General features: G+C 35.1%; 1 long non-coding RNA gene across 1 annotated transcript in view; it reads left to right on the forward strand.

The window, feature by feature from the left end:
• Positions 1-20,567, forward strand: part of LOC120509508 — a 42,268-nt gene extending 21,701 nt beyond the window's left edge. Inside the window, exons 3-4 of the long non-coding RNA XR_005629284.1 lie at positions 13,565-13,646; positions 20,494-20,567. This is a non-coding gene — a long non-coding RNA (uncharacterized LOC120509508). The remainder of the gene's footprint in view (positions 1-13,564; positions 13,647-20,493) is intronic.
• Positions 20,568-21,791: the final 1,224 nt, after the last annotated feature.

Below are 21,791 nucleotides of genomic sequence, written 5' to 3' on the forward strand. Positions count from 1 at the left end.
GAAAATGTAGTCTCTCTGTCAGTTGTATTTCCCCTTTATTTTGTGTATTTGATTCTTTATTTTTTATCTATAGATATTTAAAAATAATTAAGACACTAGATAGTCTCTAGGCTAGAAGAATTCTAGAGTTAGATTACTTCTAGAGTCTCCAGCTTCTAAAGTTCCTTGAATGTAAAAAATATATGGGAATGATTTATGTTCATTACTTTGTGCCATAAAAATCTCAAAGCAAACTAAAATACTACCTAAAAGCCTTTATTTTGGAAGATAATCACAGTCTTTCAGAAATATTTGTTTCAGCCTAAGGAACATAAGTATTAGTTCAAAAAAAGGCTTTGGCCCAAGAGTTACACTTGCAAACATCTTTCTGAGTATGTGGACTTCTTATGGTGTCACAGTTAGACTTAAGTTAGAGACAGGCTGCTTCAGGCTCAGTCCTGTTCATGCACTTGCTGTGTTGGACTCATGCAGAGACCCGCTGATACCATGAGAGCTCAGGGAGGCGCAAAGTCAACCATGCAGCCAAGATTTATTTACAAGGACCAGAATCTTAGGTGGAGAACATGTGAATTTTGTTGTACGGCCCATTAATTTTTCACAGCTTTGGGGGAAACACAATGAATAGCAAGACTATTAGTTTCGCAGCTCATAGATCACAGCTCCCAGAAAAGGAGAGAGCCAGCAGGCCGGGGTACTGTAATAACCTACCAAGAACTCCCACCATCAGGAACACAGACTTCCTGCTTCGTGGTGGGGAGGCATCTGGCTGCACTTGCCAGCAGACATCAATTATTTCAGAAATTTTCTCTACTACAGTACAAGGGTGTAGGATTTCACAGAATAATTTGTAGGAATTCTAATGGTTTCTTTTGCCAGTATTTATCAATGTTGGGATGTACCTTTAGACTGTTGAACATATATCCACAAATTTAAGCGGATCTGAGATTTTAACAAGATATGACCTTGAGAGCAGATGATCTTTTCCTCTGACGATGTAATTTTTGAATTGGCAAATGCAGCACTGATCTTGTACTTTTCAATTATTAGACTAATTTAAAATGCTTCATGGTTTAGTTTTTTCTCATGACAATGTCAAAATGAGGGCAAAGGTAACTAGATCTATGAAAATAAAATACTCTTTCCTTCTATGCCCAGGAAAATTTTTATTTCCTACCAATGGGCTCCCTCAGGAAAGAACAGAGGAAAAGAGGAAAGAACAGCTAATCTCATTTTTCCTAGCAGTAGCACACATGGAAAGCTCTGACCTACACTGCAAGCCCTGCTAGGCTAAGACTTCCAGGACCATGGCAAAGATAAAATAGTTGTTCAGAAAAGAGATTAAATAAATGGGATTATCTTTAATAGGATCACTCAGTAGGGCAGAAAACTGTGAATGAATATTCCTATGACAAAGCAAACAAACTCCAAATTAACAATAAGTTGATGTGACACAGGGCTAAGGTGAGTGGAAATTAAGTTCATAATTGGGCTTTTTGCCTTTCTGGAGGTTAGTTTAATGGAGGGAATTTAATAAACTTTGTCTTTGATTCTTTAAATGTTAGACATAATATGAAGAAGTGGATTTCTTTAGGCTTAGAGAATTTTTACTGTGTGATTACTATTTAAGACTTAGTAAAATATGCATTCTTGCTGGCTTGCCTAAACCTAGAACTGGGGTAAAACGTGAATTTCTTTTCATAGTACTATGGTTTTATGCTAAGCAAAGCTGAAAAATTAAATTTTCAGAATGCTAGTCCCAGAAATAGCATCAGGAGCTTCCAGTTCATTATAGAAGCATACATTTCCTAATTTACTTCCTATTAAATATAGGAGTGTAAATATTTTTTTCAGCTTGTTTTACTGCCTTTCTTCATTTATAGAGATTTAATGGAGGATTATTGCTCAATTTTGCAGGTACCTGGTAGATAATGCCTCCCAGATAAGGCCCATAATAAGGCTTGACAGAAAGGAAGGGTGCACTGCAATGCAGTAGAGGAAATATTCAGTGAATCTAAGGCTCAGAAATAAGTATAGTAGCTTGTATTAATTATAGGTAAAGAAAATGTTGAACTGATTAAGTCAACAAACAAAAAATTCTGATGGACAACATATTTATATCAGTGTTATTGACAAAGAAGAATGTTAAGCCTAAACTGTATCCTAATTTTAAGCCTAAACTTTTCATAAAGGACTGATCAGGTGTAAAATGTTGACCAGTTACACATTAAATTATCTCTTGATGGTTAGCTATGTTACATTTGATGCCATTACTTTTGAAAAGCAGTAGAAACTCTTGAGTGTGAATTAGGTTCATCGGCAGAGTGTGTCCAGAAACTGCTGTCCCTAAATTTTAACACATCCAACATCTGTATTACATTATATTTAATTCATACAGAATAATTCCAGTCACTTACAGTAAGAATTGAAAGCAATTTAAAACATATGTCTCATAAACTGTCTGCCATAATCTATGTAGGTTCTTTGCTACAGCACAGATGCTTATGTTCAGGATGCTAAAGAATGGTTTTAAACATATTTTTGTATTTAATGAAAGCCAAAGAAAGTTTCTGTCAGTTCTTTACTTCTGTGTGTCACATAGAACTGACTTGTCCTGGGATAAGCTACCACACTGACACATCTCTAGTTGAGTTGGACAAATAAACTCAGCTCACTCTATGAGAACTGGAAACAAGATTTATCTATTGAATAATCCATCCCTTCATGAGTGTGTCATGCATCCCAATAGACAAATTATCTGCAGTCCTGTGTATATAATATATATATGTGTATTCCTGTGACACCTGTCCACAGTAATTCAACAGAATGTGTCATAAAATATAATGACTTTCTCTGATTGCATCTTCAAATATTCATCTTGTGTCCTTGCTAGTATATATGACATGCTGTCTTTAGCTGTTATAATTTTTAATCTATAAAGCTCAATAAAAATTCTTTAATTGTGAGAAGAAGGATTTTTCTCATGTTTGTAGTACAAGCTAGCACCACTATGACTGTGATCCTTTTTCTGGGAAAAAGAAATCTGATGAATAACACTGAACAACCTAATTGAAAAAGTTGAAGAAAGAGACATGAAGCAAAGGATACAATGATAGTTATACACTTCTGGGTACTAAATTGTCTTAATCCTCTTCTTAAGTGGGCAATGGGAAACCTGATCTCAGCACTCTAGTTTCTAGGAGAACAAACCACAATTATGTGCTTTGTCCTTGAAGTGTGGGAAAAAGTGCCAGAATATTAAAAGGAGCAATTTAGGTTCTTAGGACTTCAGGGACTGTGTGTCTGTGTACGTATATGCATATATATACATATATATGTATAAAGATATACACATAGATAAATATATATAATATGGATGAGTGTATATTCTTATCCATATATATGTAAATAAATGCAAAGATAGCTATGGGCTGAAGCAAAGGGCCACCTCCCTCTGAGGTGTTTTGACTTTTAGTTGCATTACATAGGGATTCTTCAGCTACACCTGAAAAAAACCATGGGACTTAATTTTCTTTCCATGATGGGGTAATAAGGTTCATCTGCAACAGTTGTAGAGGTACAAGAGAATGAATGATGTGATAAACTTCATCATGTTTTAAGAAGTAATTTTGCTTCTTTTCCTAAGCTACAACAGGACGTCCACTCTGATACCTCCAGACCTTCTCTTTCAATGTTTACTCTTGCCTACTTTTCATGAAGCAGTTTTAAATGTGAGGTAATCATTTAGTGGCATAAAAATCATAATTTTTGTACCTTCTATTTACTTTCAGCATAGCTTAATATTCCAGTGTATTAGAAAGTCTTCAGTAAAACAAAAATAAACTTTGGGAAATAGCATTTTCTTAAGAAATGTTGTAAGGAGTGCATACATGGAGCAATCCTTGTCCTTTTGATTGAACCTCATGGGTAAAATTCTGGCACCACTTCAATCAGCTCAGGTTGCCTGTTCTATCCACTGAGACAGGATACCCTCTTCTGTTTTTCACCATGTAGTAAAATGAAATTAAGGAAATGTTATCTCTATGAGTTTTGAAATGACAGTGTCAGAAAAGACAGATTTTTCTCCTGTCACTTTTAGTTGCAGATAAGATGTTTAGATGCTGCTGACAATTAGTAAGTTAATTGGTAACTAAGTTTCTAATTAGTAATGTTCCTAAAACACAACCAAACCTTTAATTGAAGTAGAAAGAGAATAGGAGTAACAGACATTTCATGTGAAAAAGCTACATACAAATTAATGGTTATCCTCCTGACCTTCCAGAAACATCTTTCCAACATCTATGAGAAACCTACCAGGAAACAGGAATCTAAGTCAGTAGTCCCTAAGGTAGTTAAGCATTGGTTGCTAAAGTAAAGAACTCTTTGTTGCCTGAACATTTCCTTTGATTTAACTTGGAAAGGTTGCTGGAAAATTGTTTGAGTTGGCCTTTTCCCGTCCAGTGATTTTTGTGTAATCCACATCTAAGTAAATATGTAATCACAACAGCATAGAATTATGTTAAAATCTTATTTTAGGATACTAAAGAATTTTGACACTTTGATAGCCTTGCCTTTTTACAGTTGAGAGTTATTTGAGGGTGCAAAGAAGAGAAGACAATCCATTCCAGTTCTCAGAACTCTTCAAAATATTGTCTGGATGAAATCTGATTCTCATAAAACAAGTACAAGTCAAAGAATACTGTACTGAATGACATGTGAGAGAAACAATGATGAGGAATACAGTAAAAGAAAATTTCAAAGGAAAGGTGTATTGGAATTCCTCTAATTTGTGGAGTACATCTGTACCAGTGAATACAGAAAATTCTATTGTCCATGAAATTCTGACATTTCACACTTATCTTACTAAGAATCAAATCAACATATTATGAAGCAACCTACAAAATCGCATTCTATTAAGTCAAAACACATTTCAGCTTTGGTGATTATTCATTACCTTTCCACATAGAATAAAACTTTGCACCAACCTCAACAGTTTTCTTTCATTGCCAGCCAGATTATATATTAAGTTCTAGAGAAATAATTTTTATAAGCTTGCTTTTGGCAACACTTACAGTGTGAGTGATATGCAGTATGACACCAGATTGAATTCCTGTTAGACATTATAAAAGACACCTAGAAGGCAGTCTCTCCTCTCCTCTCCTCTCCTCTCCTCTCCTCTCCTCCCCATCTCATTTCTTTTCTCTCTTTTGCTTTATATCAAAACCTGCAATGAATTTCTGGGGAACAAGAGAGCTGATAATGAATGTACAGAGATTTGAATAATCAGCCAGTTCCAAGAAAAACATTGGAACAAGTAATCATTGTACTGCAGTGTTATCTGAATTCCCCTTTTGAATTTCTAAGAACAGATTTTACTCCAATTACTATGGAGACTATATAAGTCTATATGAATTTGTCCTATAAACATATATTTTCAGAAACATAGTGTTATATCAGAGATATATACACACACTTATTCAACAGATCAGGGATTACATAAAGGTCAGGCAATTTTATATGTTATATTTAATGTTTATAAATTATATGTTTAATATATTTTCACTGAAAATTATTTCCCATCTTCATTTTTCATCTTTTCTTCAGTTTTCATCTTTTTCAGTGACAAAGATGTTACAGCTTGAAGAAATGACCAATGTGAACAATTTATGGAAGAATAATACACAAATATAAAAAGTGAGAATAACAAGGAATGTGAACAGAATTGAATTCTGAGACTTCACACAACAATATTTCTATCTTTATTTTGGAGTACTAATGAAATTTCTTATCTATACATTTTACTTCACAACGGCAAAAGTATTTCTGAATTCATTTACTGCTGTGAGAGGTTTCCTTTGCTTTTGGCTGCCATGAGCTTGAGCTGAGATCAAGACAAGCAGTATTTCAAAGCATTTGTTAGTTGAAAAACAAACAATCTGATTTTTTTTTTTGTTTAATCATCTCTTTAAGTGGCTAATAGGAGTATTTCTTTAGACAACATACAGAGGTTTGAGTGTGTCTGATTTTTGCAATTTTTAGCTTGCAATATTCAGATAAGGTTTTCTGCACTCTCTTTGTCAAGAAATGTGTGACTGACACTGATACAACAGCCCACACATACCTGTAGTTAACAGAGAAGGTGGCAGTCTGTTGAAACAGAAGATTTCTTATAAAGAAACTATGTAAAAGTCTTAATCCTTCTTCCTGTAGAGGTCGGTTGGAGTTTTGCATTTGATTTTGTGGAAACCAAATTGGTCCCTTGTTGAATAGAAAACAATCACTCACTGTATAGTGAGAATTTATATCCTGCACAAAAGTATACATTATTAAAAGGGACTGACATAGGGGTCACTGAGCAATTTTAGTAGCCTACAGATCATTACATTTATTACTCATTTTTTTTTTCTTTTATGCAAGAAAAACTCACAGTGACTTCAGTAAGAGTTTTTCTTACTTAAGGAGTACAGAACTGAGTACTTAGCTGAGAATGAAACAAACTTTAATGACTTCCATATGTTATTGCATAAACCTCATTCATATGTTTTTGATTTAAAATATTATAAAACAGAAAACAAAAATATTCTGTGTAACTTTTGGTGAGAAGCAGAAATGCTCTAAAGACCATGGATGAGAACAATTGAATTTTAGTTAGATGTGCAGTAATTTTTTGAACCCTGGAAATAATTTCTACAAAATAGTCCCATTCTTTTTGTTCAGTCTATCTGTCTTACATACTGTTTCCATTCTCTTGTCTTCACCTTAATTATTTCCAAAAACCCTGTGGGGATATTATGTCAGCACTTCTTGACCTCATGTGGTGAAGTTGTCAATGTTGAATTAAGCATTTTTTTAATATAACCATATCAATCCCATACACAGATCTTCCCTACAACACCCTTGATCATGTAGTGAGGTGAAAATACATAGGCAAATGCTGTAACTGAACTGCACTGAGAATGTGGGAGCTTACAAACTAGTTCAAACTTGTTAAATAAATTATGACTCAACATATGAATACTGTTCAGCTCCTATTCTTATGCAGAAATACTTAAGCAGAGACATAATCCCCTCTTCAAAGATAAGGAATTGCAAACACAGCAAGACTGAAATTCAAAAGAGAAATAAAACCTGTTGCCACAGAATCTGAAAATAATATTTGCAGCATCCTTAGGTACTGAAAATAGTAAACTTTTTTTCCAATTTTTAAAAAAATTAAACCTATACCAGGTTATAACCTAAACTACTCCTGTAAGGACAATTGTCTAAAGTGGACTTCTACTTTGATCTTGGTATCTGGAATTTGAAGTCACATGTACTTTCTAGCTCAACTTTCTCTCTATGGCTATTAATTGGGTTCCTCTGCCAGACAGGTGTAGCCAGACAATATGAAAACAGCTGCAATTTTTTGTATTTACTGTGTTCAAAATTTATCTTGTAATTTTCCTGGATGTGAACCATGTAAAATAGTGTAAGCCTTAGATCACAATACAATCAGTTCAACTATTTCTTTGCATTTATTTAATGAACAGTGCTGTGTTATTCTGTTACTGATGAAGTGAGGAAGAAAGCATGAAGAAAGCAAGGTAGTCTTCTAATGAGCTGTGTTCATACCAGACTAGCAGCTTTCAAGCAAACATGCTGTGGCTGGAGATTTAGGTCAGTAGGTCAGGAATTGCTCTTTAAGAAAAAAAAGGCTGACACTGACTGACAAGGCTGTAAAATTTAGTAGCACACATTGAAACGAACATATATAAAACCTGCAAATAATGCAAGCTGAATTGAAATAAAAGGATTAAGGAACTGGAAACATCTCCAGTCCTCTTCCTTTTTATTGCTGCACTTTTAATAGCATTGAATCAGTAGGATTAGAGGAATAAGAAATCACTATTTAAAATTTTATATTTATATTAGAGGCAGATATAAAACATATAAACCTATATAATATATATATTATTATATACAAATATATAAAAACATATAATGTATATAATACATACATTACATATAATATTATAATATATTTTAATATAGGATAATATATCACAATATATTATAATATATTATAGTATATTGTATATAAATAAATATTTATATAATTGAAAAAAACCCACCAAACCTCAAAATACCATAGCACACTCTTGGAAAAGGTGGCAGCCCACAGCTTGGACAGGAGCACTCTGTGCTGGGTTAGGAACTGGCTGGATGGCCAGGCCCAGAGTGGTGCTGCATCCAGCTGGGGCCAGTCACCAGTGCTGTCCCTCAGGGCTCTGTGCTGGGGCCAGTTCTGTTCATTATCTTTATTGATGACATGGATGAAGGTTTTGAGTCTTTCATGGTAAATCTGCAGATGACACTAAGCTGGGAGCATGTGTCAATCTGTTGGAAGGTAGGAGGGCTCTGCAGAGAGACCTGGAATGGCTGGATGGATGGACAAGAGTCCAATAAGATGATGTTTAATAAGTCCAAGTGCTGCATCCTGCATTTGGCCACAATAACCCCCTGGAGTGTTACAGGCTGGGGACAGCGTGGCTGGACAGTGCCCAGGCAGAAAGGGACCTGGGGGTGCTGGTGACAGCTGGCTCAATATGAGCCAGCAGTGAGCCCTGGTGGCCAAGAAGGCCGAGGGCATCCTGGCCTGGATCAGGAATAGCGTGGTCAGCAGGGCCAGGGAGGTCATCCTTCCCCTGTACTCGGCACTGGTGAGGTCACACCTTGAGTGCTGTGTCCAGTTCTGGCCCCTCACTTTGGGAAGGACCCTGAGACACTTGAGCACGTCCGGAGGAGGCAACGAGGCTGGTGAGGGGCTTGGAACACAAGGCCTGTGAGGAGGGACTGAGGGAGCTGGGGGTGTTTGGCCTGGGGAAAAGGAGACTCAGAGGTGACCTTATTGCTCTCTACAACTCTCTGAAGGGTGGTTGTAGTCAGGTGGGGGTTGGTCTCTTTCTCCAGACAGCAGCTGACAGAACCAGAGGACACAGTCTCAAGTTGCACCAAGAGAAATATAGGTTGGATAATAGGGAAAAGTTTTATTGAAAGGGTGATAAAGTTCTGGAATGGTGTGCATGAGGAGGTGGTGGAGCCACCATCCCTGGATGTGTTTAAAAAAAGACTGTATGTGGCACTCGGTGCCATGGTTTAGTTGAGGTGTTAGGGCATGGGTTGGACTCGATGATCTTTAAGGTCTCTTCCAACCTTGTGATTCTGTGAATATGTAACCTAGGATGAATAATTTTTCATTGAAATGTTACTTTCTTAATGTTGACAGTAACTGAACAAGGCATCCAAAATTAGAAGCAGGTCAGTCATCTGAGGATATCTCTTTCCATTTCCTTGCACCCTTGTCTTAACTAAATTTCCCCAATAAACAGATCAGCACCTTTTACCCCATCCAGAAGTGAGAAGTCCTTACAGACTAGAGGTACATTATACTGGCTCACTTTCTACAAGTTTTTGCTTTCTAGGTAAGTATCCAGATTCAATGTAAACATCTGACTCTTTAATAGGGATTCGTTACTGTTTTCTCCACCTAAAAGTAGTATCAGTTGTTTACTATACAACTAGTTGAAACAATGTATATGCTCATCCTCAACCTGCCTACAATGATGTAATTAGAAAATTAAAGAAAAACATTTTATACAATTTATTTCCTGGGGTATTCTGCAGGGCTATTTTTAAACATACATTGTGTTATTCTATTATTAATGCAAATTACCCATGAGGCTTTTCTAAGATAAAATGATAAAAAAGATCAACTATTTACTGTGTTCAAAATTTATCTTGTAGATAACCTGGATCTGCAGATAACCTGGATCAATACTTTTTGAAAAATTACTCTTTAGCCACTATCTCCCAAACCCTCAGCATTTGGAATTTTTTTTTTTTTTGGTGGCAGAACATTAATCACATTGTGTCAAAAACTAAAGAAATATCACTCTGACAAGAAGGATTTAGTTAAAGAGTGCACATTATTAACAGAAGTGGTAGTAATAGTGTAGGGAGTGTAACATATACACTTGCCTGGCTTCCAGCTGTTTGGCTTCACAGTTATGATGTGCACTGTGACATAAATAAATCTTTCAATAATAAAGCAAAACATTTTGGAGTCCATGAGTTACTTTTTTTGAAGATGAAAGAAAATTTTCTTACACTATTAACTTTGAGGTACTACATAACCTCTCTCAAGTAAATCCAAAAAAATTAGAATGACCAGTGAATTTTGAATGACCGGTGAAATTAGAATGACCAGTGAACAACCTAGAAGTTAGTTCAAGAAAATTCACTATTTTTTCCTAGATACAAACATACTATTTAAAAATTTTTAGCTTTCCAGAAGTAAACATAATTTCAAGTCAGTAGTACAGTTAATATTATTTCAGATCCCTCTGTTCTGATACCGATTAAAATCTAGGCAAATGTAAGAGAAAATATTGGCTTTTGAGAAAATTCAGAATAGATGTCTGTGTTTTTCCAGATTTGCAATTTTTGGATTTCTTTTCCTCAATGCTTCTGAGGAAGTATTTTCATATTTTCAACAGGGAAGTATTTCTACTTCTTGAGCTATTTATTGTACTTGTTTGTAAACTCTTTACAATAAAATCTGAATCCATGTTTATATCTAGGAAGAACTACACGGGTGCATAAAAAGAACAGAAACTGAAGATGGAGATAAATACAATATAACACTTGATTTCTAATAGTTGGGTGGAAGGAAACCCTGTTCTGGCATTATCACATCCTACTGGTTATAATACTTTTGTTACTGAGACACTAAAAAGTTGAATTTTAAATCAACTGTAAGAACATTCTAAACCCAGTAATTCATGTAAGACCCAGCATTTAATGAGCAACACTGAGATTTGAATGTGAAATGTACAAATTACACAACGTGTTGAAAGAATTGACTGTGCAAGGCCTGATATGCTTAGGCATATGGGAATCCTATTTGTTGTCCTGCTTCACTGCACTTAAAGGCTGCTATTTTCACCATAAACACAAGTACAAGACACAAACAAGAACTCCTCTTGCTAACATCCTGATAATTTTGCCAAGAAATTTAAGAATTTTAAGATAACAGAGAATAAGAGACATTATTTAAGAGTTTAAGTATCTATTCAGTCTGATTTGTGTACTCCAGCTTGAGATATGGATGCAGAAAGATATAACAAAAACTAAGCAATGAAAACAATTGCTGTCCTTCCCCTAGGTGTTTCATTTCAGCAGATGTTAGAACAAGATGAAAACACAGTAATTACACTTACATAAAATACAGGGCTCTGTGTGTGTGTGTGTGTGTGTGTGTGTGTGTGTGTGTGTGTGTGTGTGTGTGTGTGTGTGTGTGTGTGTGTGTGTGTGTGTGTCCCCTAGGTGTTTCATTTCAGCAGATGTTAGAACAAGATGCAAACACAGTAATTACACCTACATAAAATACAGGGCTCTCTCTGTGTGTGTGTGTGTGTGTATGCACCTTTATTCACTAAAATTGACTTATTTTTACATCATGATTTTTCCCATCTTTGCTTCCAGATTTCATGTAGACAAAAAAGGACTGCCATTTCAGAAAAAAGTTCTTTTTGGGAGAATGGCCACTGCAGAGTTTGGATCTCACCAGTGAGCCAGAGCACAGATAATAACTGTCTGGGTTTCTCTGTTATTCTGTCCAATTCACTGGTATTTCTGCATTCATCTTACAGCACTACAGTTGACCTCATCCTCCTATCTGAGGTGAAGTTTTTCACCACTACTATCTTCTTTTTATCACCAGCATTGTATTTTTTTGTTCTGACTTGCTTTTAATAGTTTTCTTGGTGGGCCTTCTGCGATAGTCTTGTAACACTGCCAAAAGTTATTTTCTCAATTAATGTAGTTTAGTCCATGTCTTAGTTGTTTATTCACACTGTATTGTAAGAAAAAGAAAAGTACATTGATGATCCTGATTCTCAGTCTGGAAAAGCACAAATGGAGTCCCAAGCTTGTAGGCAGCTACTCTGAAGATAAGTAACAAAATGAGATGACAGTAGAACTCTATAGAACTCTATAAAAGATAAGGGTTTTATTCACATGGGTCTAATAATGTGACTGGGATCCAAAAATTATATGGCTTTTGTCCTTACAGATGGTCTGAAAAATAACTCCTTTTGGTCCAGGTACTCCTTTTTAATTTTGGTTTCTTGTGAAAGTCACATCTCTATCATAATGCATGTGAATTTATCTCCAAAGGCTAAATTACATTTCACAACTGGGGTCACTTGTATAAAATGCTAGAATGACATGCCAAAGACTACAGAAGTTTGGGGCAGAAAAAGAACAGAATGTTCGTATCCTACAACCTTGCCCAGTCCTTGAACCACCAGTTCAGCCTTCTGTTTCACTGTTACTGTCATCACCATGACTCACAAGTTGTCCAATCTGTAGTCAAGCTTGAATGTTTTAGTAATTACAGCTGGCTAAGTTTAGTTTGTAGAAGAAAATCTTGAATTATAGAAATAAACTTGCAAAAAAGTGACTTTTGTTAACTGTGAACACCACTTGTATTCATTAATTATTGCTAATTATGCAACTGAACCTTCTTAAAAGGTTTTTTTTCTGAGAAAGAAAGCCAAGTGTTGGGTATTTGTAATACATAACATTTCCATAACATATTTGTATACAGTGTGTGCATAATATCCTGCAGTGTGTGTTCCTTTATGGAAAACTGGGCTTAGAAAAAAGAAATTACCCATCTAGAATAACACATAAAAGCAGTGGGGGAAAAGAAATGGCTTGTACTGGGGAAGGGTATCCTTTCACTTTAAAATTTTTAAGTGAGAATGGATCATTTCACCCATTTTTCATGGGTAACAACTGATAAACACTTTTAGATATTAAGAAATAGAAAAATATTATGGTGGTCTGTAAGGAATTCTGAGAAAAAAACCAAAATGACAATGTTTAATGAACAATTTCATAAGACTGATTTTACCTCTCAAGGATTTAAAGTCTTGTCTTTTTGCTAGATCAAAACAAATTAAACCATTAAATTCAGTTTATGCTGAAGAAATCTCTTCTAACAGTCATGACTTAGGACCTAGGAGCTTGTGTTGTGAACAGAAGCATATTGCAATGTATTTTAAAAATCTAACATGATTTTCTTATAAGAATAATTTTCTTAAAATATTATTTTTTTTATATCTTAGAATTGCTGTATTTTAAGGGTTTTTTGTTTATCACTAAAGTTTACCTCACTTGTTGGAGCTTTTCTTCCCACTGGAAAACTTAAACATATGTATTTATTGCAATTTACAGCTTTTTGTGTTTCAGCTGTCACTAAGGTCTCCTTACACAAGTGCAGAAGTATGCAACAATGAGAAATAATGGCAAGAAAACACTTAGACAAGCATTTCTAATGCTGCAAGAGAGTTTGATCTGGTATGAGATTTCTGGCATAAAGGCTCTAGTCGGGGGTTAAAATGGGCTCCTTATTTTGCTTTGTAAACTCTTTTCTTCTCAGTGACACCATGAAAAAAAATCTACTACCAACCTAAAACATCATGCCACTGTGTCACTGAATTTATGTACACCTGTATTCCAGGAACTACTGCAACTATGAAAGAAGCTGCTCTTACTTTGTGAGACCAAACTTCATTAATATTTTAAAGAATTATGCAAATAAGGTAACTAGTTTTAAAAATAATTTCACATTTTTTCAGTTTACTAAAAATGCATCTTGGACTTCCGGCCAAGGTAGATCTGTTGGGTATTTTTTGAAGTGTCTACAAGTTACAATAATTTTCACATCCTTACTGAGAGCTTAGGTCTAGGGGAAAAAAAATGTGCCACTTTACTGATGGGGAAGACAGATAAGACTGCCCTTGCAGCTTTTGTTTGGGGGAAAAAATCAAGGTCACTCACTTTAATCAGTTGTTACAAATAGAGTTTGGGCATGAATTTTAGCTGCACATTGCCTGCTTGAAGCTAGTGCAGAGGCCACCTGGCACCAAGTGAAATGACTTTCTATCTGCTCTTATCTCCTTTTCCACTGTATAGAACAAAGACAAGCAAAGTATCTTAAAGCTGCTTAATCTCATCTGCCTGATGAGAAAGAACCAGAAGTATTAAAAGTTAGAAATACTTGAAAAAGTGGGTTAGAAGCAACTATCCTGTGCTTGTCTTTTACTGTCTATTCTTTCATCCCAGACACTAACAGTGTTTTTGTGAATGGGCTTGGCATATATTAGTCAGAATAATAGCAAGTCAGAGTAATATGAACAAGACATTTATTAACAAATCTGAATTGAAAATTCAGAGGCATACCTGCATTGCTCTATCTCCTGGGAAAGCACTTCAGCAATGCATAAATCTCCTTACATCTGAGACAGAGTTCTGCATAGGGCTCTGCTGCCTTCCATGTTCCACTCATTCGCTGTAAAGGTCACAACTTTCTTTCTTTTTCAAGAAGAAGATAACGAACTTCCCCATGGTAAAATATGCAGATGTGAAGGATCAGAGAAAATGGTAGATGGAGTGAAGAGCTAAAGTCTAAGATTAATCAGCCTTTATATGTACATATATATATATATATATATATATATATATGTATAATTTACATATATGTTTTTAAAATATATATTTATATGTGTCTTAACCAAAAAGCAAACTACAGGGACATTTCTGTGATTTTACCATGGTATTACACTCAGTTCCTCTTTTGTGCAAAAGCCTCTTCTAAAAAGAAAATATTTTCCAAAAGTTGACACAAGCATCTAGACAGTTAGATACTCAGCAGGATTTGTGTGCATAAATACCGTTTGTGGAGCTGAGATGTAGTATTTAGCACCAGAATGGTTAAGGATATACTAGGAATGTCTTGTAGTTGAAGCTGCCTAAATATGTTTGAATTATTAGTGGGTTAGCAGAGAAAGCAGGAGGGGTTACTAATGCATTTCTTACCCTGTTCAAGTTGTTTATCAAGTTCAGCCAAAGTTAAATGTTATGCTCAATGCACTTCAAGTTTTATAGGTGGTATGGGGATAGATAACATGTAGAGCTCTGCTACTTTCTGCTTGTATTCAGCTATTGCTAACCTTCTTTTTGCTCATTATCTAAAGCTGGTCTCCATGGGTTGCAACTATTTGGGACACATACATTTTGCAACACCCCTATGTTAATACGGTTCTCCAGAGATCACAGCTGGGACACAGCATTTCTGTAGCTGCTTATGATTAGATTAAGACTGTTCTCTTTCCAACCTTTACTTCTTATGTCACTGTAGAATCATGAAGCCTGCTTTTGCAACTTGTGCCCACTTAAATTCTGGAAACAATACTCTCAAGGAGATTATGGTTTATTGTTTTCTTCTCTTTTTTTTGTACATGTTGTTTGCTTTAATTTGGATTTTTAATATTGATTTTTAATTCCTGCTGCTGTAATTTAAACAATTTTACTGTAAAGATTTTTAAATTACTCTTATTCCTGGTGGAATTACAAAACAATATGTTCACATCCCCCTTTTCTTGTTGTTTTATTGTGAAAAAGGAAAATATATTCATCACTGCATTCATACTAAATAGTACCATTTTCTTAAAGCTGTGATCCAAATTCCTTGCATAACAACTATTTAATCCACTTCAGATGAAATCTACTCTGCAACTTTAAATTTACTAAGTACTGCATGTGCCCTGAATCCACCACTTATTTTAACTGATACAAAGGATAAGGCATACTAGATGAACATCCTTACCACTGGTTGAAAAAGGGTATGCTGCCTGAGGTGAAGACTCAGAGAGAAGAGTGGAAGACCCTAATTTCCTGCACTGACATAGCTAGATTTCAAAAAGGATGCCCAGTGCCTGAAAATGGGTTTCCAGGCCAGTACAGATACAGACTGGAACTCCAGAAAATCTGATTCCCTTGACAGGAGTGAAGGGAAACTCTTGCAAGTTTTGGTTCTTTACTTCCTGTGTCTAGATTTGACCCTCCTGTCCAATGTGCATAGTTGTACATGCATGCACAGTCTTTTTAACTGATCATATTCCTCTGCTTTTGTAAGTGGTGCACCATTTTCTCTCTGTTTAACTCTTCCCGGTTCCTTTTTGCAGTATTCCTCATGGCTGAACCCAAAAGGCAAAGCCTTTGTCTTTTGATTGGTGTAGTGCAACCAGTTTTCTGTCTCCTGGTTAGACAGGGCACACCTAAATATCTGTAAAGGTGTACACATGCTGTGTATTGAGCAAAGAAATATACTGAGTGCTTTAAAATGGGGGTCATCTATGCACTCTGGTAGAGGACAAAGCATGTGTAAGACTATGAGAAGGTTCTGTGTTACTAAGTGAAGTGAAAATATTTTCTATTTAGTAAAGAAAACAATCTTGAATTAATATGCCTGCAAAGATTCTTAGGTGAAGCTTTTACTTTCATTCTAGCTAGTGCTGTCCTTGGTAAGATTCCTCAAAAATTATTTGATTAGTTGTTTTGCCTTTCTGGAAAAACCTGGAGAAAAGCTGCGATGTTGTGATGCCTGTCATATTGTGAAAGACCCAGAATACCACATGTGAAAAACCATGAGGTTGAACTACATATTCATTTATTAACTACCTTGTGCAAAGATTGTGATCATATCTTCCATCCCCCAAATACTGAGCTCTGTGGGGAGGGAGGGAGACACAGAAATGGGGTCAGTGAAGCTCATGAGCGTGATAGCAAAGCCAGCAGTTTGGGGTGCAGTGCTCCTGGCAGGGAGAGCAGCCTGACATCCCGCACCGGTACGGGACGTATCAGATCAGTGGCCCCCAGCTGCAGCATGAGGTTCATAAACAACTGAAGAAAGGCTGAGCTGCTCTCCAGCTCCTCTCGTCTTCCCTTTTTATCACCCAGCTGTGAGTATTCATGCAGACAGTTTTATTGATGTACAGTTAGTATTGTTTTTGCAGGACAAAGCTCTTAGCATGTCACAGCCTCCTAATGGGTGGTACTTTGCATTTAGATATTTTGATCAAATTGCTTTCTGTGTTCCTCCCTTCTTTCCTTCCCGCTAGTTGATCTTTCTGTTTATAACGCCCATGTTTGAAGAAAAAATTAGTTGCAACATAATAGCTGAAAACTTGCTTACTTTTACTGTTTGGTACAGTCATTGCAAGGAAGTACTGTATATACTTATATACAGTATTACTATACATATTTATAATGTATATAAGGATCTAATTTTTAATGTTATGCATTTATTTTACAACTTTTGCGTGATGTTGATATTTCCTGTGCAATGGATGGACACATATGTTGCATATACAGTATATGGCATATGGCACTATGCTGGGGGCTTTTTGACTTTAGCTGGCAGCTGATTCTTTATGTAATAAGAAAAAAAAATACACTCTTCACCCTATCCATTCTTCTACATACTGACACTGCAAGTGTGCAAACTGTCATATCTATTAAATCCTTAAAATTATGTAACATGTATTTATTTGAAGAAGAAATTAACTCCAAAAATTACTGTTAAAAAGTTATTAAAATTTAATCCAATGTAAGACAGACAGTGCTAGTCTCTGCTGAGACTAGCAGAGCTTTATAGGAATTAAGTTTGTTCATGATTTTTAGTGGTTTTCCACAGGTTTTTTTTTTATATAATTTTTATTTTTATTTCATACTGCTGAGTACTTTCTCAACTGGCTTGTTTCCGAGTAGGGCCCTAAGGAGGGACCAGCTGTCACCTAGCAGAGAGAGGTGACAGCTGCTCCTGACACTTCATATGGTGGCAACAGCCTTCAGGATAGGATTTAAGATATGTAGTGAACACTCTGCATCTGTAACAAATTAAATAACAAATCTTGATGATCTGACAGAGCTACCAGCTCTCATAATCCTTACATTGCAGCATTTGTTCATGTTTCCTGAATTCCTAATTACTGAATATCTGTGATTGAATGAAAATTTCAACTCAGAAAATAAATTTCTAACCTCCATTTTACAATTACCTATCTATGTTTTCTCCCCAGCCTCCTAGAATTCACTCCAAAGTTTGAAACTCTGTAGAATATAATAAGAAAATAGTAACTGAGGAGCAACTTTTCAAAACCCTGCATTAGTTGATTGCAAAACATTATTTATTTTAGTTTGTATATTTAGACCTTTTTCATGAACATTTTTATAATCTTAGATTTTAAATATATTATAGCACTGAAAAAAGTATGTGCATATTGCACATGGATATTTACTCTAGTTGATGGTTATTCCATGAAAGGATGAAGGACTTAAATCAGAGAGGGATGTAAATGATTCCATCAGTATTATCAGTTCAGCATTTTAACACTGGTAGAAGACTAGGTGAACAACAAGTCATCATAATGTCATTTTATATAATGAACCAAGAAAGCTGATAATTTTAACAACTGCAATTTTATTAAATTTAGTTTTTAAAGTTTAATAAATCTTTTTAGTATTTTCATAAACATTGATTTGATATAGACTGGGAAAACAATTGGAGTTCCTTCAGACTCAGAGTTTGCATAATAACTGTACTCCATACAGTGCTTCACTCCATAGCTACTTTCACTAAATTCACAGGCTTTAGAAGAAGATTTTCCTGTCAGTCTCCTAATTCCTTCACTATTGCAGCTGCAGGTGCAGAACTTCAGAACTTCAAAGGGTATAAATCTGCAGACAGTAAATCTGCAGAAAAATGTAGAGAACACTCTAGAACATGAAGACCACCTCTGATAATTTAGAAATGCCTTGGTACGAATCTGGACTTCAAATTTCAAAGGAATTATTTCTAATAGACGTAGTTGGTTTTATTTTCTTTCTTCTTATTCTCTCTTTTAATTTGTGGACAGTTTCTTTATGTATTTCTATCAGAAAAGAGAAGCTCTTTGATCTCTAGGATTTACAGACTATGTACCTGGTATTTGCTGATCAAGTTTTGGAAGTGGTAATAAATTGGAAAATGTAAGGCTTAATTTTGTTTCCGTATATTTTCTTTTGGGAGAGGGAAGGAAGGGATGAAGGTGATTTGTCAACTTTGGAACAATTGCTTGAATTTAAATGTTGAACGCCAAATTATTGTAGGAATTGTCTTGTCACATCCTAGAATGATTCTTGAATGTCTAGTAGAATGAAAATTTTCACTCTTATGGGTTGTTAGTTCAAAGTTGGTTGCATTTGTTGGCTGAATTTTTTTCCCTTTTTTTTTTTTTTTTTTCTTTTCCAGCAGATATCCTCTTGATAAATTTCTTTCTCTCCTTACATCTAATAAGAAAAATATTTTGGAAGACAGCAATGAACTTCTTCACCTATCCAAAGTATTACAAAGTTTCTAACAAGTTTGCTATTTCTTTTCAGCTCTTCAGATGACTGTAATTTAGTAATAACCTTAAAATCTCTGTGAAGTGAGTGGTCAGTTCCTAGAAAAGGATAAAAATCAGATGCCACTTCTTACATGACCCTGTAGGCTTCAGAACAGGGCTCTGCTATTCCCCACACAGGTTAATTGTGAGGCTAGGGAAAATGAAAACAGTAAAAAGCTATGTGAGAGAGAAAGAATTCAGCCAATTCCTTTTCTTTTTATTATTTTCTTTCTTTGTGTGCTGTCCTTTTACTGTCTGTCTCTCTCTCTGACCCCTTTTCAAAAGTGAGAAATGTATTACTGCAATCAGAAAACTTTAGGTAAACAGTAAAAAAAAATTTAGTTCTAGGGTTGAGTAAAGTTTTAGTAAAGAGGCTCTGATATTTGGTGTTATGATTTTCTCTCATTAGCATCATGTAAAGCTGTGGAATTTTCTAGAAACCCGCATTCTAATCCATAAGATAAATATTTTTTAGTTCTGTAAGCAATACTGTGAATGAGAACATATGGCTGAAACAAATGGTAATAATACACTTTTTTCACCAGCTCATATCAGCATGAAATACATGTTCTGTCATTTATAACAATAAAGGGATTTGTTTTATTAAATAGTTGTTTATCCATACACGCTATGCAGCTGCTAATGTCAGTTTATCATTGTGATCTTGTTTTGTTCATTATGTGGCAGCTGGAGGTTTGCTCTCCATGGACTTTGCAGAGGTCAAAAGAAGTCTTTCTTGTAATTTGGAAGGCTGTATTTCTTAAAACAAGCTTGACATATTTGAGAACATGGTCTATTTTGCTAATACCAGACTATTCTACATAGACATATATTTCAGATATGTTTTCTGATGAGGTTTTTTTTTGTGTGTATATATATATATATATATATGAGAATCTTTATACATAGTGCTAGAGATGGAGATACTTATCCATTTTCTGTTCTGATTTTCTTGTAGATCCTTAAAAATCTATGCCTCTTGTCAAACACAATTTAGAATTTGGGGTTTATTTTAATGACTTATTGGATTGGTGAAGTGGAGCAGTAGGATCAATTAACTACATTATTAAGCAACTTCATGTGTATTTTTTATACTTGTTTTTTTTTTTTTCTTTCTTATAGATTTGAACTGTAACTGACTGAAACTCACAAAAAATTAAAATGTTTCTATTTCTTTCAGAAAATAACCAGTCTGAAGAAATGACTATGTGTGATATCACTTCCTTCCAGAACTGGAGATGTAATAAAGTGGACTAGCTACTAATAAAGAGGTCTAGTGGTCTTATTTTATCTATTATTTATAAGAGGTGAAAATGAATCAATTTTATTATCCGGATTTTTTTGAGAAATGTCTGTGAATGTTCCTGTGTATGTGCAAAGTAGACATTATTTTTAGAGGTCATTTGTAAATGAGAGAGACTTTGGGTTTTGTTTAAGAAGCAGATGAAACTTCCATAATTTTTTTTTTTTACTTCTCACATTTAGGAAGATCAGGATTTGACATTTTTCCTTTTTATTTTGCCTTAAGGGCAGGTAGAATGGGAGTGAAGTGTATCATAACTTTGTTTTGTCCAGACGGAAGAAAACATGTAGGCTTGAAGGAGCTCATTTGAATGCAACCCATAATGTCTCTAATTTCTCTAATAATTTTCTCAGTGGAGAAAAGAGTGAATTTCTCATTCAGTTATTAAGAAAGGATTATTTTACTCCAGAGGCATTTAGAAACTGATAGATCAGCTTTCATGAAATTAAAATTTATACTTGAAAACCTCGCATGGAGTATGTTCAAGTCCGTATGAACTGTTTTGACGTGAATTCTCGTGTAGACAAGATTGAATTTTCAAAGAATTACAGCAACACAGGGGAAAGAAGAGGCTTTTCTCCTGTGTAGACATCGATCATCTTCTCTCTTTTCTTGAACTTCATTCATTTGGCCCACTGGGGCCAAACTCTTACATGCTATAACAATTTTCAGCATTTTCCATCTCTTCTATTTTGAGTTGTTTGATTTTTTGAGCTCAGTTGTAAGTCCTGGCAAGAGTTTTAAAGATGACCTTTATATTTAAACTGTTATGAGGAATATGTCCTCAAGGAATTAAGCACATACATTTCAGTGTAACACTTGAGTGAGACACTCCTCATCATCTCCTAAAGTCTCTATCTTTGCCCCCTAATTTAACTTATAGAGAGTGAATTAACTTGGTGACCTAATGACTTAGTTTTTTAATAAACATTTGGATACAATGACACAAACCATCAAGACAGGCTTATAGCCAATATAAAGGATTCTTGTGATAAAGTTTATATATCAAAAGCAGCTGGTTTTCCAAGGCATACCTCTTTCTAATTATCCCTGTTACTGGAAATCTAGACAACAAAATAATAGATATGTTATCCTATATAGTAGAATGAAAATGGACCTAAAATATTAATGTTCTTTAACTTCCAAGGGTAGAGAGTAAAAAATTGATTTGTTAA

Source organism: Passer montanus, unplaced genomic scaffold (genome assembly GCF_014805655.1).
Source record: "Passer montanus isolate IOZ18808 unplaced genomic scaffold, ASM1480565v1 scaffold52, whole genome shotgun sequence".
Classification (NCBI taxonomy): domain Eukaryota; kingdom Metazoa; phylum Chordata; class Aves; order Passeriformes; family Passeridae; genus Passer; species Passer montanus.